Consider the following 19,142-nt stretch of genomic DNA (forward strand, 5'->3'; position numbering starts at 1 on the left):
GACCGCTCTTATCGTTGTATCGTCCTCGAAGACGACTACATTGTATAATAAAATCAAATTTTATCGAAAACATTTTATGTTCTTTGTTTGTCTGCAAACTTTTCAGCCCAACTGTTAAAAAAACGGCAAAGTTTTGAAGCACATTTTCAGTGATATGTTCAAAACTTTATTAGTGCTCATTATGCAATTTCATCAGGAATTTTATAACCTTTCTACATTTCCACTTTTGATAATGTGTTTCTGTTACAAATGAATACAGCATCAGTTCGAAAGATTGAACGACGGGTTCACATGATGGGAGCTGAACTCAATTTGACGCAACACTAATGTCGTACCGATTATATTAGGTTCGTTCCAACCTTGAGTCACCAACAGATTTCTAACAGTTTGTAAATCGTTGTCAACGCGCATGTCTGGTGGATATTGGTTTCTGATTAATTTGAAATTTCTGATTGAACAGCTGACAGCTGATAGTTCAACTGAAGTTTGGCATGGAATTTCAACATAACCTTCAAAAATAAATCTAATCAAGTGTATTTCTGGAGAGTAGTACTAGTAGTAGTAGACTTTATTTTAGGAATCATAATATACAATATATAGTTATGCATATATGAATAATTTATAAACGTATATAATTTTACAGTGCGTCATGTATTACAATTTGATATATTCTAATAATAACTTTTTTAATACTTTTAAGGAATTTACATATTTTATTTCATCAGGTAACTTATTGAAACTATCAAGACCTTTAAAGAACAATGAATTCATTCCACTCTTATAATTTGTTCGGGATCTATAAAATGTATTACATGTTCTTGTGTTATATGAATGAATTTCACTATTTCGAACTAAATATCTGCTATGATAGGCTGGTTGTATCCCACTCGAAATTTTGAAAATAAAAATCATGCTCAAATAATACATTCTTTTATGTACCGGCTGCCACTGTAGAGTATTCAACATAGATTCAATAGAGGTATACTGGTTGCATCTCAAAATGATTCTCATACCTCGATTTTGTAGTTTCTGCAACTGTCCCATTTGATTTTGATTGAATACATACATCTGTGTAGCGCAGTAGTCAAAGTGTGGCCTCATTATGCAGTTGTAACATGTTAGTCTAGCAAAGGTTGATAAAGATTTTGAAATTCTAGAGAAAAAATACTTTTTCTTACATATCTTTCTAATGGTATATGAATCCTAGGTACTTAATTTCATTTACAATTGTGAGTTGATTATTAAATATGCTGATATTAACGTCGTTAGTATCAATCTTTTTTTGATTCGAATTTGTTGTAACCATCATTGCCTTAGATTCATTGATATTCAATTTGAGTTTATTCACTTGTAGATTGTAAGATATATTGATATTTTGTACAGCTTCTTTTAAATCACAGTTTTCCGTATATACAACAGCAAATAAGAGTAAAAGAAGGTTGAAGTATTTTATATCTCTATTCTATTTACTAATCAACATGGAACTGGGAGGTAAAAGTAGGTCACCGCAATAATTAATTTGTGTAATTAAAGATGTTCATATTTTAGATTCACTTAAAGAATTCCTAATTTTTCCAGCGCCAGCAAATACATAATTTATTTTATTACAATTTTTGCAGGTTATGTTGTTTGCAAGTTGCATGAACATAAAACAGAAACAGTAATACGGAATACGCATGCGTCAGATTAATGGTAAGAAGATAATCCTCAAACCATTCTGATAGATTTCGAACAGGTTTGAATCTTGGATGGAACAGAAAACTGATAGTTTACTAATGGTTGGAAACTCACGTTGGAACGCAATCACATTACTGCGCACAATCCTGACTGTCAGAAACTGTTTCTGACGCTGGTTGGAACGAACCTATTGAGTACTACAGGGTTACTTCACACCCTTTACACCCGATACACGGCGGATAGCCACTAAACTAGGACATTTCCAACACACTTTGTGACTGGGTGTGCTGCTGGTCACTATGCAGTACTGTCTTCAAGAAATAAAAAAACTCATTCTAAAAGCATCTGCGTACTGTGGACAATCCACCGACCGCTGATGAAAATCCTTCTGGAAAGAAACGAATACACACCTGCAGTCACACTTCAGCCCTTCAGCACTTCAGCGCAGCCTGATGCCGTCGGTAAAGAGATTTGAAAAGGAAGTGAACAACCTGATAACTGTGAATGACGTTCGAAGAGTCATTGTATTTTCACAAAATGTTGCTGTTTCAGTCTCATTGGACATTTATACGTAAAAAATGCTAATAAGTACCTCCGCTTGCCGGAGTTTTCTACTCATGGCTGGGATTCGATTCTCAACGTTACTTCCATAGTACCTACTTGATTATGTTCTCCCATTGGTAATTTCCACAAAAATATGGAATTGTCTTCCTTTGGAATCCCCTTGCCTATATCGATGTGTTTTGGAATGTGTTAGAGGTTTCACCACAGAAATCACAATATTGTAATTGTCCGTGACACAGCATATACTATACTGTATCGTTTTTAATCAGCTAAAAAATGTGGAAGCTACAGATATTCACTAAATACTACAATAATTCACCATGAAATAAAATCGATTCTCTAAAAATGATCGATTGATTTATATCGATACCACGAATCCCTTTTATACGTACAGATGTGACCATTAATCTCAAATGTGAGCAGTTCCAAATGGGATTGGCATTTGAAATGACTATTAATAAGTCCTAAGGCCAAACAATGTCCGTTTGTGGTTTGGATTTGAGCAAACTATGTTTTTCACAGACATGATCCCGAGTGGGCAAACCATCCAGTTTGTGTAACCTAAACATAGACTGACAAAAAATATTGTACACAATATAGTATTATAATTGATATTATATGTAAGTGTTATTGTTCCGACACAAACTTACAATAAGTAAGTTATTATTGGAGTTCAAGATAAAGATGAGTACTAATTCTGATCATTCCCAAGTTGATCTCAATTTAAGAGTCACCGGTAAACAGCTATTTCCGCCTGTTGGGCATCGTCAGTACCGGGCAGGCGGTCCGCGATTTAAGACAAAATGTGAAAAACCCAGAACAGTACTTCATAAAAATAACTGCGTGACACCAAGCGAGACATAAGTGGAAACACCTATTGGTTTGAACCCAAGATCGCTTGCTGTGTATCGGTGACTCTTTATCTCTTGGAAGTTCATGAAATTATTTTCCAGCAGCTTCACTGCATTAACATTTCCTTATTTTATATCATTTCTAGAAACATGTGGAATCGTTTTCCAATGATATTTTAGGAAAGCTTTCCAAATATCTGCCAATACAGTTGTCAGTTGATTGTTCAAACAACCAACGCCGACATAAAAACTTGGCGAACTAACTTGGTTGTCACACAAATTCTCAGACCTATCGAATATACATATATGTATGTATGTATGGAGTATGGCAACTAACACTGTGACTCCTCCACAAAAAATGTCTTACAAAGAATATAAATAACATGTATATCCACTCGATCCCCTTGGGAATATTACGAACCTTCTTTCTTGAAATTCTCGTACAAACGCTAAATAAACCCAGACCTAATCAAGCGAATAGGTAAGAATTGTTATCGAGCCCATCTTTCGTTCCGGTCAGATTGCGACAGCTGCCTTACGTCACTGCAAATGGAGAGACGCATCTGGCATAGAAATTAGGAAATTGGCACTATCGAATTGGAAAGCGAAACTGGCACGAACGAGATACGCCCTTGCGATTTCCCATTGAAATTGGAATATACTGAGATACGCCATTGTTGTGATGATTAGAGCTGTATTGCGATCCTTTGTACGGTTCTAATTGTTCCTTAGTTGGATAGGGCAGTGTCAACATGATGTAAATTGGCACTGGTACATCTGGCATCAACCCAACTAGCAATTTCGTATTTTATAATAGTTCCAGAAACGTTTCGGAGAAACAAATTATAAAACTGCATTTCTCCTAGAGATGTTTTCAATATGTTTATAAAACTGCTATAAATAGGAAATTGGCATCGTCTTATAAAACATTATAGTTATTATCAATATTTTGTAAGGCCTTTTACAAACACTACAAAACAGTTTTATAAACATTTTGGCAGTTACTATGAAATTTGTCTAACGTTCTTAAAAAGTAGTTTTGTGAAGACTTTTCTTACTGCACTTTTGCAACATATTTAAGCGATTCTTATAAAATAATCAGAAGACAATTTTATAAGAGTTTTTTAGTAGTTCCAAGTAGGCGTTATAAAATATAATACAGCCGAAAACGATAACAATAAAATAAAAAAGTGTTAAAAATGTTTTCTTGAAGACGCAAGAAGTAATTTTGTATTGGACACTAGGAAAATATAATAGATATGTCACCAACTGAAAACTAACAAATAGAAAGGTTGAAGCCATTTTAAAATTTCACTTCTGCACTCATAAAACTGTTAAAGACATTGTTTATGTTTCGAAGAATGATATTTTTGCTGCAAATGAAATTTTATTGACAAATATATAGCCTATTATTAGCAAAATTTAAGCGCGCCACTCATTTATAAATGTTTTCTGTAAAATTATTAATTATACAAAAATTCACTCTGTCGACGTATTAATTTTCTAGTCGCAAACTTAATTCACTTCATTCTAAATAATATAATGTTATAATATTTATGTACGTTTCAGCTGTAAATATCACTATATATGCGGTATTTCATATTTTCAACTCATCTAATTTCAGTATCCCGGATCGCTATCATTACAAATGGCGTCATTCTATAAAATGAATTGGTATCAGTAGCAAGCACTTCAACGTATTTTAGCTACTATGTTACCCCTATAAAACTGTTAAGAAACACTTAGTTCTGGGAGTGATGGTATTGCGGCAAAGTCGGACTACTTTTAAAGCTTTAGGTTTTTACAAAAGTGCTAGTATGAATAAAAGATTTCTCACATATAGTTTGGATAAATATTATCTGTCTTTGATTTTTTGACTAAAAAGTTTCTTTCATCGATTATAAAGGCTAAACGACGGGTTTTAACCATTATCATAACCTTTTCCTGATTTTCGCAAGAAAAAATTGAAGCACTAGGTTAGGTGGGATAATTTAAAGTGTTTTATTAGTATTTCCAATATACAGGGCGACTCAAAAAGCTTCCAGAAAGTTTTTTTATGGAACACCAAGTCATTTCTTCGTCTATTTGAAGCACCTTGAACTGAATCTAAAACTATTATATTCCCTCCAATAAATGTTCAAAATGGCCGCCATTGAGTTATTATTTATTTTTATTTATATATTCGGGATACAAACAGAAAAATCCACTACAGTATCCACACAATGGAATTATTATCAAATTGAAAGTATAAATTAATACACTAATATATGCATATCACAGTGTCTAAAATTAAGGATGAATTAAAATTGAATACAGTAACAATATAAACTGATTATTAGTTATTGACAAAATGTATCAATTAATTATAATTTATAAAAATGAGTTTTCAATATTTTTTTGGCCGTAAGCTACAATGTATTAAAAATATGGAAGTATTTTGCAAGAGTGTTACCTCATATTACTGGAGTTTTCTCCCAACACCAAACCATTCTAGACCCACTATTGAGATTTCCGACCGTATATTTTTCAATAGATGGATTTTCTGAAATAACTGAAACAAAACCAAACTAACCCAAACCAACCATTATCCCTTCTTTCACTGAACAAAAAATTATAAAAAAATATTTGTTACAAATAGAGTAGGTATTCGAACCCACCATAAAAATTAATCATACGTCAATTAGTCAACATCCCAACATCAAAGCCATTTACACTAACGAATACTTATGGATACGAACAGTGTCACGAATTAATTATAGAAAGCGGATAGCGAACCTATACAATTGAATTTGAACGCGAACGCATACGCTCAAATCACAAAATTATCGGAAACCTAGATACTCCCAAATGAATTAAATGCCGTGAATCACCGTGTATGGTTTAGCTGCTAAAACTGAACTCCCATCCAACCCTAACAACTCATTTCTATATGAAATATTTTTTCGAAACACAACTAAGCATCCTGTTATTTTGATGGTTTTTTACACAGAATACTAAGAATACGGCCCTATTGATATTTGTTTGCCTTTCTGCTCCGCTGTGGCTCTGCTGTCGGTACACAACTATTGTGATTGTTTACAAGTTAGTTGGCAACATTTTTGCTAATAAACGACACTTTGGTGACTCTTATAATATAAATTACTTATATTCATCACATATTACCTTTTTTATGATAAATATTCGTTGTCTAATGCTAAATACATGTTATATTAGACATAACCTATATGAACGCGGATTAAATATTTTTGATATTTAATTTGTCGTGCGCTTAGTGGAAATGACGGGTAAGTTTTTGATGTCAGAATATATCTTTCAATTAGCTTCAATAATTTACCAGATATTTGATAATTCAAGCCTATATTTTCAGTTGATAGTTTTGTGTTTTTGAAGCTGGATTTGACTCATTTTATCTACGTTTTAGGTATATATGTTCACCATAGTTCCGTGGTCATGGGTAAATAATAACCAACTCTCATGGCCAAAAATTTATGCTGATAAGCTGATACGAAACCACAATTCTATGCCCGAAGCCAGTTGGTTTACAATGATGTATAAACTGAAACAAAGTCATTTGATGACCTACCAAATTGCTGAAAAAGAACTATTAGAACGAATGCTGAAGAATAACGATACAGAACAAGAAACAATTATCAATTCTATGCAACCCAAAAAGCAAGCAGGGTTATTTTCATTCAAACAAGTTGTCACAAAAAGTGTGAAAAATCCAGAGTTATGTATCTTTTATGTGACACCGTCTATATGACAGTAGTTATTAGTTATTCGAGTAGTTACTTCTGAATCCTGTCTGTGAAGCATACTTTGCTGTACCTGAATTTGTCATCATTTGAAGAATTGTAACACGAAACTGCTTCACTCAGAACAAAATATCCAGGTTTCCTAAATAGATAACTAAAAACTGAAACTGCAAACCCTTTGTATTTTACAGTCTTCCAAATTGTGAATAATAAGGTTGAGTTACTGAACCCAATGCCTTGAAAATATTGAATTTACTTATGGGGTACATATATTCAATAAAAATCAAATATTTAGAAGTTGCTGAAGAACTAATTTCCACCACGACATCGATGGTGCCCCACTTGAATAACTTAACAAAAATATTCTAACTAAATACAACTAAAATTTTGAAGAATTTTCCAAAGCTGTGATTATGAATAGATGTCAGCTGGTTGTTCTTAAATGCTGCATTTTATTCTTGGTGGCAGCAAATATATATTAGCAAGAGCAATTTGATTTCATAACAGTTATGTTAGTGTTTTGGAATTGAAGTAAATATACCATACTATAAAATAGTTGGGAAATTATCATTGAAGTGACAATATGGTAATGACGATAAAATTGTGTCTGAAAGCATTTTAATAAAATAATTTCATTAAAGCTACAGAAAACAGTTATAAAATAAGCTTGAAATAGTTTTATAACTATTATAAAATCTCGCAGAAAAGTGTTATAAAACTGCTACAAAACAATTCACTTTTATAGGAAAATAAGTTTTATAAGTAAGTTGTAAAAACGTTTCTGTGATAATTTCCTGACTTTTTTATAATGGTTTTTTAATTTTATTTCATAAACATTTCTATGACAAATTTATAAAACACTTTTATTGCCTACAACTGTATTGTGTTCACCGATCATCTAATACAATCAATTAGTATTTTGGAAGTAATTATAAAATACTAATAAAATAAAACTGTTGCAACACCATGGAATTATAAAACAACTTTGCTGGTTGGGAATACATGATCGAATCAACATTCCATAGATTGAACTGTTAGATATTACAACTAACAGGTAGTAGTTAGACCACTAACATATAAAAACACTAACATATAAAAACACTAACATATAATAAAATTCAGTCATAATGATGTTCTGAGGATGCTGAATTGGTTAGCGAAACGCGTGTCGAGAGTCCGTAATTTTTGTTCTGGTATTGGGAAAGTGTTATCAATAGCACAAATTGAGTAGAATTTAGTCAGTATTGAAATGCTTAATGAAGCTATTCCATATCAAAACACGTAATGAGCTTCTGTTAACTGTTAACGTCTAGCAGAATGATTCTTATGAATGTATCGAAAAGAAGGATATGCGTAGAATTTTAGCAAACTGCCGTTGGGAAATAAATTTTTTCCTGGCTGATACAATGACATACATTGATTTATATTCGATAGTTATTCGTGCAAGTCTTCTCATACCGAAATTGGATTGCGGATGTTTCTCATTCGTTCAGCAACAGTACCTCGCTAAAATCGATCGAATAATCATCTATAACGCAATTTAGAGATATTAATTCTCAAAAGTATAGAACCGCTCAAACCAAGACAGTAATGCATGCGGGAGTCGGCTGACTTTATCGGCGCTTTAACGTTTATGCAAAACTTTTGTCTGAGACAGAATATGAAACAGTTGCATGTCGTGAACATACCGCCAACCTGGAAAGAACCATCCTGTATTCCCAAATTCTAACAAAATTCACATTGGTATTCAGTAATATCTCAACGGCCCTATTATGTTGATACTACTGTGAAGAGATATTGATATAAATGAATGTATCATATTTTATTCGGAATAAATTGCCCGGGACTTTGTAAAAACTGGGTTCTTCCAGATTTTGTAACAGTGAAATGGTCTCATGTATTTGCTTGTTGTTGAAATGTCAATGAAACTATTTCATTAAGTAGTCAGTTGTCAAACGTCAAGGTTGTTGAAAATAATAGAAAGTTAGTCGTTGTTTTAGTCTCATGTTGAAAAGTATTGTAATTTCTTTGGTTCTTATAAAATAAAATAGTGCTCCGCAAAGTGTTGCTTAATAATTCTTTTACCCAAAAGAAAGAAATCGACAATAGGTTATGGGCCCAGTCAGGCTGTAATCAAATATTTTGGGTAAAAAAAAAGTTTTTTTTTCCAATATAACCTCCAGAAGTTGGCGGGAACGTGACACGTAAAGAAAAAAAAAAACTTATTGAAGTCGATTAGAAAATGGATAAAGAAACTGGAGCTGCAAGTATCAGGTTCTCAGGAGACAATTGGACCACATGGAAGTTCCAGACAAATATTATGCTGAAATCCAAGGGCCTATATGACATAGCCATGGGAACATGCCAAAGGTCAATGACCGAACCTAATAACACTGAGTGGGACAGAAAAGATGCCAGAGCGCAAGAAATAATCGCTGCAAGGATTGACGAGAGGCCCCTCACACACATTTTAAGCTGCCAAACAGCTGCTCAGATGTGGGAAAAACTGCAATCAATTTATGAACATAAATCGCAGGTCAGTGTGCATTTACTACAACAAAGGTTCTTCGGATTAGACTACAAGGGAGAAATAGCCGATTTTGTTTCGCAGTTAGAAGAAATAAAAGGAAATCTGAAACAGTTAGGTGAAGAACTCAGCGACAAAATGTTGATAACCAAAATCTTGATGTCACTTCCGGACAATCTTAAACATTTCGTGTCTGCATGGGAGTCCACAGCAGCTGACAAGCAAACCCTCAAAGAACTGACATCGAGACTTCTGGTTGAAGAGGAAAGAACAAAACAGGTAGAGCAAGCGACTGCTTTATCAGCAGGAAAGAGAACTGAGGTATTAGTCAAAAACAAGGTGAAATGCTATAGTTGTAATAAGACTGGACATATCAAAAAGCATTGCCCTGAACGAAAAGAAGGAAGAAGAATGGAAGAATGTCATTATTGTAAGAAAAAAGGACACCTGATTGGAGAATGTTGGTTCAAGAAAAAGAAAGACAATGAAAGTACACAACAAAAAAATACCAACGATAATTCAAATGCGTTCATCGTTTCAAATGAATCGAGTGAGGATGCTAAATCTCTAGCGTTAATAGGTGTATCTAACTTCTCAAACCAAGACTGGTGTATGGACAGCGGTGCGAGTGACCATATATGTTTTGACCCTGAAAAATTTGTAACTTCGAACAATACAATAAAAAAATTGATAGAAATGGGTGATGGCTCTACAGTGAAGGCAATTGGAGTCGGAAAAGTAGAAGTTGAAGCATGGAACGGAGAATATTGGGTAAAAACTGAGCTTAACAATGTATTATTTGTTCCAGAATTTAAAATAAACCTGTTCTCTGTCGGAAAAGTATTAGATAAAGGTTTCACTTTGAGATCCAATAAAGAAAAGAGTGAAATTATAGACCGAGAGGGCAAAGTACGAGCCATTGCACTGAGACAAGGGAAGTTTTTCAAAATGATGTTTAGATATCAGAAAAAAAACAACATTTCACAAAGCAACGTTGCTATAAACCTAAATAATTGGCACTCAAGACTGTCACATTTGAATTTTGAACAAGTAAAAGATATTTTAAGGAAAAATCAAATAAGTTACAATGAAAAGCGAAAGAAGCCTTTTTGTGAAGATTGTTTACTCGGTAAACAGCATAGACTATCTTTCACCATGAGTGAATCGAGGGCAACGGAAATAGGCCAATTAATGCAGGCAGATTTATGTGGCCCTTTCGAAACTGAATCTATAGGATGATCAAAGTATTTTTTACTCGTAAAGGACGATTATTCAAGTTACAGAATAATATACTTCCTGAAATATAAATCAGAAACATCAAAAAAATTAGAACATCTAATAAAGATGGTAGAAACTCAGACAGGAAACAAATTGAAAGTTTTAAGGACAGATAATGGTCTGGAATTCATAAACAAAGAGGAACAGGGATTGACAGAAAAGTATGGAATAAAACATGAAAAAACCTGTACTTACACACCGGAGCAAAACGGCAGAGCAGAACGCGAAAACAGGACATTGGTGGAAGCCGCACGTACCATGATATATAGCAAAAAAACTTGAAAAAAAGTATTGGGCTGAAGCCATAAACACAGCAGTTTTTGTATTGAACAGAGTTGCTATTAGTAAACACAGTGGTAAAACCCCATTTAATTTATGGAATGGAAAAGATTTTGATATTTCATTTCTAATGGAGTTTGGATCTCGGGTATCTGTACATATTCCTAAAGAAAAACGTCAAAAACTAGATCCTAAAAGTAAAAGAGGGATCTTAGTCGGATATAGCGATGAAGTAAAAGGATATAGAATATATTTTCCGTACATAAACAAAGTGGAAATACACAGGGATATTGTAATAATGGCAGAAGAACAAGAAGTACAAAAGAAATATGAAAAACTAATAACCCTTGACTGTGAAAATCAGTTGGAAAATAATGAAGACCTACATGGTACTGAAGAAGTAGGAAAAGAATTGGAAGAAAATGAACAGGAAAATACTCAGATAGTAAATATGCAAGAAATTAGTTATAATGAAATTTGTGAGAACCAAGAAAGTGATGAAAACACATGGACTGAAGTACCATGGCCAGATGACAAAAAGGTGATAGACAGTAAGTGGGTGTTGAAGATTAAAAATGATGGACAATATAAAGCAAGACTTGTAGCCAGAGGCTTTCAGCAAGAAGTCAGTGATGATCTATATGATATTTATGCCCCAGTGGCAAAATTATGCACCTTTAGAATTTTATTGGTACTAGCAAATCATTTAAAACTACCCGTATACCAAATGGATGTACAGAGTGCATTTTTATATGGAAAAATAACTGACGAGGTATATATGTCTCTTCCTGGAAAAAATTAATTCAGATACTGTTTGTAAGTTGAACAAATCTATATATGGCCTTAAAAAATCACCAAAATGTTGGAATATAAAATTTGATAATCTAATGAAAAAGGAAGGATTTGTTAGATCAGAAAACGATTTTTGCTTATATTCCAAGATTTTGAGTGAGAGTAAAACATATATTTTACTTTATGTAGATGATGTATTATTGTTAGGAACAGATTTGGTAGAAGTTGATAATGCAAAAAAATATTTTATCCAAAACTTTTTCTATGAGCGATTTAGGTCAAATTTCACAATATTTAGGAATCAATGTAAAACAGAATTTAAAGCTGGGTTGTACAGAATTGGATCAAACTGTTTATTTAAAACAAGTATTAGAAAAATATGGCATGTTAAACTGTAAACCTATGTCAACACCGCTAGATTCAAATTTCGATTTTAAAACTTTGAAAGACGGCACACTCAATGAAAATTTGGTTAAAAAATGCCGACAAATAATAGGTAGCCTTATGTATCCTGTTATGGGTACACGACCCGATTTATGTGAAAGTGTAACAATGTTGAGTAGATTTCAAGATAAAGCTAATGAAAATGTGTATAAAGCTTTGAAAAGAGTACTTCGTTATGTTAAGAAGACTCTTGATTTGAAATTAGTTTTCAATACTGATTGTACATCTGATATTTTGTGTGGATATGTTGATTCAGATTGGGGAGGGGATGTATTTGATAGAAAGTCTACTACAGGCTATATTTTCAAACTTAATGGTTGTACAATAATGTGGGCTAGTAAAAAACAACAAACTGTAGCCATATCTTCCACAGAATCTGAATTGTGTGCTCTTACGTTAGCTATAAGTGAAGCTTGTTGGTTACGTAAAGTAGTGTCAGATTTTTCTTTATTTTCATTGAACATACCAACAACAATTTTTGAAGATAATCAGTCTGCAATCAAAATTGCACAAAATCCTGAAAACAATAGAAGATTAAAACACATAGATATAAAATACTGCTTTATTAAAGAAAAAATAGATGAAGGTTTAGTTAAAATAGTTTATATAAAAAGTCAAGACCAGCTGGCTGATGGTTTAACGAAACCTTCATCAACAATAAAATTTTTGAACTTTAAAAAGGGTTTAGGTTTAAGTACTTAGTTATATTTGTATGAGAATAGGATGAAATAATTTCATTGAGGGAGGGTGTTGAAATGTCAATGAAACTATTTCATTAAGTAGTCAGTTGTCAAACGTCAAGGTTGTTGAAAATAATAGAAAGTTAGTCGTTGATTTAGTCTCATGTTAAAAAGTATTGTAATTTCTTTGGTTCTTATAAAATAAAATAGTGCTCCGCAAAGTGTTGCTTAATAATTCTTTTACCCAAAAGAAAGAAATCGACAATACTTGTCTTTGGTTAATAAAAAAATAGTGTCACGAACTATGAATATATGTTGAGTATTTGTTTCATTATCCACTATGAATTAAAAGTAAATTGAAAATACTCATCAGTTAGCATTCAAAGTTCCTTCATTAATATTAATTATACCCGCCTTTTGATCGATGTTTGCTACAATTAATTCCAATTAGTTTCCATGAAACATATTTTTTTGTCACTTTAATGAAAAAAAGAAAACACCTTTGTTTTTCTTTCGGGTCTCAGAGAGCCGAAGGAATATATGTTGGGCAAGTTGCCATAAATATTAGACACAAACAAGTAGTATCCGTTCACCGCTTTATCACCGCTAACAATACCTAACTTTTTTGAACGAAAGTGTTGATTTTCACCACTTACATGAAATGTTCAGCAGTATCAGAGAATATTCAACATCTAGCTTTCCATTTTGATTTCTTCGCTCTCACGACATACAGTCAGTCCATTAGTACAATAGAATGAGTGAGAAAAAGTCTCAGACGAATGAACTGAAGATTTTATAGTTTGATATGATTTCTTAAACTGTCATAGCTTTTTTCTTTTACGAATCGATTGAAATTATTCACATACTAAATAATACACAATTGGCAAAAAAAAATTGAACATATTATTTCAGCTATTTTTACAAAAATTTCAATTAATTATATGCTTCTACAGTTGAAATGTGAAAAATATAACAAAAAAAATCAAAGAGAAACAATTTGATAGTATTAGCCAATGAAAAATCCCTGAGACTAATCCCTACATAATAAGAATTTGACGACTACTTCAAAGAATTGGCCAGAAAGAAACATACAAAAAATTCGAATGGATTTTGAATTAAAAGGTGATTTGCAATTTTGTCAATGTATTCACGGTGGTGAATTTCATAATGGATGTCAAATCGAGGTAAAAAGATAATAAAAACAGTATGTAAGCTTTTTTTTTGCCCACGACCGATAATTAAAGATTGATGTTTAAAATAGTAATAATTGCTTTTCGGTAAAATGATTACAAAACAATAAAACCCAATCTAAAAAAGACAGCAAAACAACAAAAGGAGTAGTGTTAGATCAGTTGACCGATTCTTCACCACTCCCCTAAAAAAAATTGTAAATAATAATTCATCAATGAAAAATCTACCTACTTATAATAAGGTACGTACCCATAACCTATATAAATGATTGATACTCATAATATATCACTGGTTAATAAATATAAACTATTTTTTTTTGTTTTTTTTTTTGAGGGAATTCAAAGAAAATGCAAAATTGGGGATAACCAGTGAAGAGGCACTTATAGCAATCTGATAAGAGGAGGAGAATTTGAATATCTCTTTTTTATGCATTGGAATATCAATAAGATTATTTCTTCTCGAATAAAGATTATGAAAATCTGTTCTGTATCTGACCCTCCTGCACAGATATTCAGGCGTATTACTTTTGGGGATTTTATTAAAAAAACAACGCGAATGTAGTAAACGACGATTTCCTTAAGCCTATTTCTTCTTTTGAGGCTGAGAATTAGAGGTTGACGTGAATTTTGTACCTTTTGGATACGAAAGGCATCAGATTTCCGAAAAAAGACCATGAATGATGTCACAATGGTTGAAATGTGATAAAGGCATCGACTCGGTTAACATTTTTTTTTATTTTCAAATTCATTCCATTTCGATGAGGATATAACAATTTCAGAGCAGGTATGCCGTTTTCAGTTCAGAAGTGACATGTTTGTCGAATCGCAATTTTGATTCCAGATATAAACCAAGATTTTTTACATGATCGCTGAAATTGATAACATCATTGAATGGGTGGAAATGAAGCATATCTTCTGAAACTATAAACAAATGAGGTCGGAAACTGGTTGCACTCTTTCTTTCATTGAATCATGGTTATCCATTCTATAGCAACACACATAACAGGCAAATCAAAAGCACAGTATTCCGTAACTATCAGAAGAGGTGAAATCTATTTTCGTCACCAGTTATTAGTTTTGCAGTTATTAGTACTACAGAATAATTTTCCCTCTCTTCTTGGACTTTGGTATGCTTATGGAAAAGTATAGATCAGAAAAGACTTCAATAGCGATAACATAAAGTATTTTGGTCTTTGAGCCAAACCCTTGAGAAATCATGGGACTGTCGACCTATACGTCTACTTTGGAAATGACGTCATATTTGTAGAGAATTATATTTCTAATAATTAGAAAACAATTTGTTAATATATTCAATTTGGCGATAGCATAAATAATTATTGAAAAATTAGTGAATATATCACGCGAGACCTTTTTTTTGATAGAATTCTATAACTGAAATGAATTATTGAAAAAATTTGAAGATGATGTGCAATTGATTTTCTAATTATTTCATTATAATAAGTAATAAAGGCTTATGCTTTTTATGAACGTAGAAACATTTCCAATTTTCGACGTCTACTTTACTTAGAATGTTTCCCCACTTTGGTGAATATGAGGGAAATTTAATGTATTTACATTAAGTATTCTTCCAGAAATTCCAACTGAATAAAATAGAAGAATGACAAACGTGAAGCTCCTGCATCAATTTACTTCGTTGGGAAACACAGATAAACAACAGAAGTCAATGCCTGTCTTCGTATTAGCCAGAAAAGTAGTTCTTCGTTGTCAGGAACTTTTCAATTGGGACGAATGAAATATCATTACATCTTGAATTCTACCTACATTTGTTATGTTATTATATTAGTTTTTGAATTTTTTACCATATATAAATAAATGATCTGATTAAACCTCTTGCACCGAGTTGATATTCATGAATTTCTGCAAAAAAGTACCACAGAACACTCTAAACGCTCGCAACCAAAAACTCATTAATCATGAAACGCCACTGGCATACCGGCTTGATAAAATTAATTGGGATCACCTACTATGAATAATAATTAATGAATACGAACCACCACATCAATCACCTAACCTCAAACTATCGGAAACTAATTGGGTTATTTTCACTACACAGACGAACCAAAACCGAACTGAATTACTGGCTGAAATAGTTGATGACGATCCGATAATAATCGACAGATAACCAAAAATACAGTGGGCAAGGCCGAGCGCGATACCAATAAAAAGTAGACGGTAGAGTTTGTAAACAAAATACTGTCATTATTCACCGTATTGGCGTCGAGAAAACAGAAAGTCTCTCATAACACGAAGCGGCTCAATCAGAGGCGGGTTAGACAATAGGAAGTATTAGGTGTAAATATCAAAGAGATTATTTTTTTCTTTTTGATTTTTTTCGTACTATAGCATGTAAAAACAGATTTTACTATAATTAGTCAAATCAACGAAGGCTTCTCAAAAGGAACCTCTCCGATTTCGATAAATGTTTTTTATTTTATTTTTTATATTGTAAAAAGTCATAAACCTTTTGAAGCGGAGATAATGTTTGAGCAATATGTTGTTACTTTCTGATGATATTGTTACGTCATCAGCAAATGCAATGGTACCCATTCATTTTTCAAAATTGTTTCGTTAATCTTTGTTTGACTCCTTCTGAAAATTGTCACTTGAACCAAATTGAAAAATGTGATCGATGTGGTAACAGCTTATTTCGTTTCTGATTTCCTTCAAGATCATTTTCTTATTACTGACTTATTAGCTCGTTAGGTATTTTCAGTTCTTCCATCGTCATTTACATTTGCTTTCTGATAATTATGCTTAAAATCCTCTAAATTATATGAAGTACGCACTTATATTCATACCAGGTTGCTTGAATTTCTTTTAGGTGAAATATCTGGTCTATTATTGATGAGTTTCGTCGTCCGTTTACTGCCATAGCCAGTGAAAAATATGTCTTCCATTCAAAATATTTTGCATTCCATTGCAAGCCTTGTCGAATGAATTCGGTATTTTTCTAATAAGATCTCGACAGTGGTGCTGGAAGAAATAGGCCTAAAAATATAACAGTTTGGTTAAGAAGGTGAAGATGCTGTAAGTTATGGAAAATGCTGAAAAATAGAGACAATGGTCTGAAAATTATGTCGATGGCTCATCCGATCCGAAATGATATCTGAAGAAATGTGATGAAACCGTTTTCAGCACATGAAAAATTGCAAAAGTTATAAACAAATCAATATTTCGAAAAAAAATATTTAAGTTATCGCGAATATTTGAAAAAAAACTAAAAAGAATTGGGAAATTCAAAGAATAGATCCTCAAAGATGAGGAAATTTCCTTCCTATATTCCCAAAATAGGCCTCCGCAAGTGAATTTAGGGATGCAGATACGGCATCTGAAGCGAGTATGTCTCAAATAATAATTTTTCTCACTGTCTTTTTATTCAAAATCTGTTTTCCGTTAAGCAGCTGTAGCATCCTACGGACGAAACCTGTCAAAAGTTGAAACTTGTGCTTGCTAAAGACTGACGAGGTCCTACCTTTCAAATTGAAAAATTTATGAATAGCAGGATGTACTGAATACTAAACAAAATTGATTCTCGTTAGAAAAACACTCAAAGTGAATTATTAAAAGAGCTATGCAATTATTGATTACCAATATTTTACTCAACTCCCGTCTTCATTGAAGACCACAAAGAATGTTTGAATAATTTTCCAAAGGATGTTGGACTTCGCCCAAAATACCTTGTACAAATAAATTTAACTTTTAGTAAGTAGGCATACTTGAACACTGACCGTAAATCAAATCACCTGAAGGAATAATTTGAAATTGATTCCATCAGTTTTATCGCCGAAATAATATGCAGGCAATTTTTCAATGAAGGATCCTGCACTGACACTTATCGGATGTAATCAAATGCCCTTCGTGGTATTAGCCAGAGGAGTAATTGTTTTCTGATAGGTGTCAATCCATGAACCAACTGTGTAGATAAGTGAAAACTGGCCTGAACGAATTTTTCCTGTAGATCGGTACGCGTACCATTAGTGGTACGCGATATGTTGCTTGCCTTTCGCCTCAGCTTTGTTCGAGGTATGATACTCTGAAATAATTCGATCTTCAATTTTGAAAATTCATCGACTTCGGCCTGATGTAGGATACTACCTTGCACTGAAGACATTCGGTGAGCTGAATAAAAACTTTTTACCGTATTTTTGATATTTTTCTTTATAATTTCGTTTTTCATGATTCAATGATGAAAAAAAAATTCAATTGTTTATAATCGGTTTTTTATATTTAAAATGTTGAAATGATTAGTTGAGAAATGCTGTTTTAAAAATCATAATCATATTCCCCTATACATTGACAATTTCTCTACCAATAATTTCATCGTTTAATAAATAAACAATTTGTTATAAACAAATTCCCAACCGCGATATTTTTCTCCTGAAGTACTCAAAATTACAAAATAATCATACGTTTCAAACCTCCGAAGGAATGTTTTTTTCTTTCATTGTACTTTTGAAAATTATGTGATACAGAAGTTGCATGAACCACTCGACTCGTACACGGATATTAAAAATAACTTTGAAACTATCAAAGATATGAAAATGAATGTCAAACACATTTTATAGAAAACAATTAGATCTTTCAAATGAGCTCTTCACCAAATTTTGTATCTTCAATTGGTAAATTGTTATTTGTTTGTTTTAAAAAACAATACTTTTCTGATTCTAGCACGATAAATAACGCAACTATGATAATATACATAATATACTTTGGAGAAAATATTGTTTATTGATTCAATCTGCAACTGATGCAATTAATTATTTTAGAATAATTTGGTTTTTCATCCATAAATTCATTCATTTACAGATTCAGACTCATATTTTCTCTTCTCAATCCTTGATACTTGTACGTAGGGAATCATTCAATTCTCGTCTTCAAGATTTTTTTTTCAATTATTTATTCCTTCATAGTTTTTGATATATTTGCAAAAAAATAGCTTTCTTTACATCCCAACTTTTTAATTATCTTTGTACATTTTATGTGCTAAAAAACGAATTCAGTTCATTTTTCTAGATATTCTTTTGGACCGAATGAGCCATCGAACGTATTTTTCCGACCATTATCTCTATTCTTGACAATTTTCA

The 19,142-nt window shown here is 32.4% G+C and overlaps 1 long non-coding RNA gene across 1 annotated transcript in view; it reads right to left on the minus strand.

Moving 5' to 3' along the window:
• Positions 1-16,271, minus strand: part of LOC141481984 (uncharacterized) — a 466,857-nt gene extending 450,586 nt beyond the window's left edge. The window contains exon 1 of the long non-coding RNA XR_012465278.1: positions 16,050-16,271. This is a non-coding gene — a long non-coding RNA (uncharacterized lncRNA). The remainder of the gene's footprint in view (positions 1-16,049) is intronic.
• Between the last annotated feature and the right edge of the window lie 2,871 nt (positions 16,272-19,142).

Source organism: Leptinotarsa decemlineata, unplaced genomic scaffold, assembly GCF_025532065.1.
Source record: "Leptinotarsa decemlineata unplaced genomic scaffold, Ldec_3_MD MMD2_P_RNA_scaffold_12, whole genome shotgun sequence".
Taxonomy (NCBI): domain Eukaryota; kingdom Metazoa; phylum Arthropoda; class Insecta; order Coleoptera; family Chrysomelidae; genus Leptinotarsa; species Leptinotarsa decemlineata.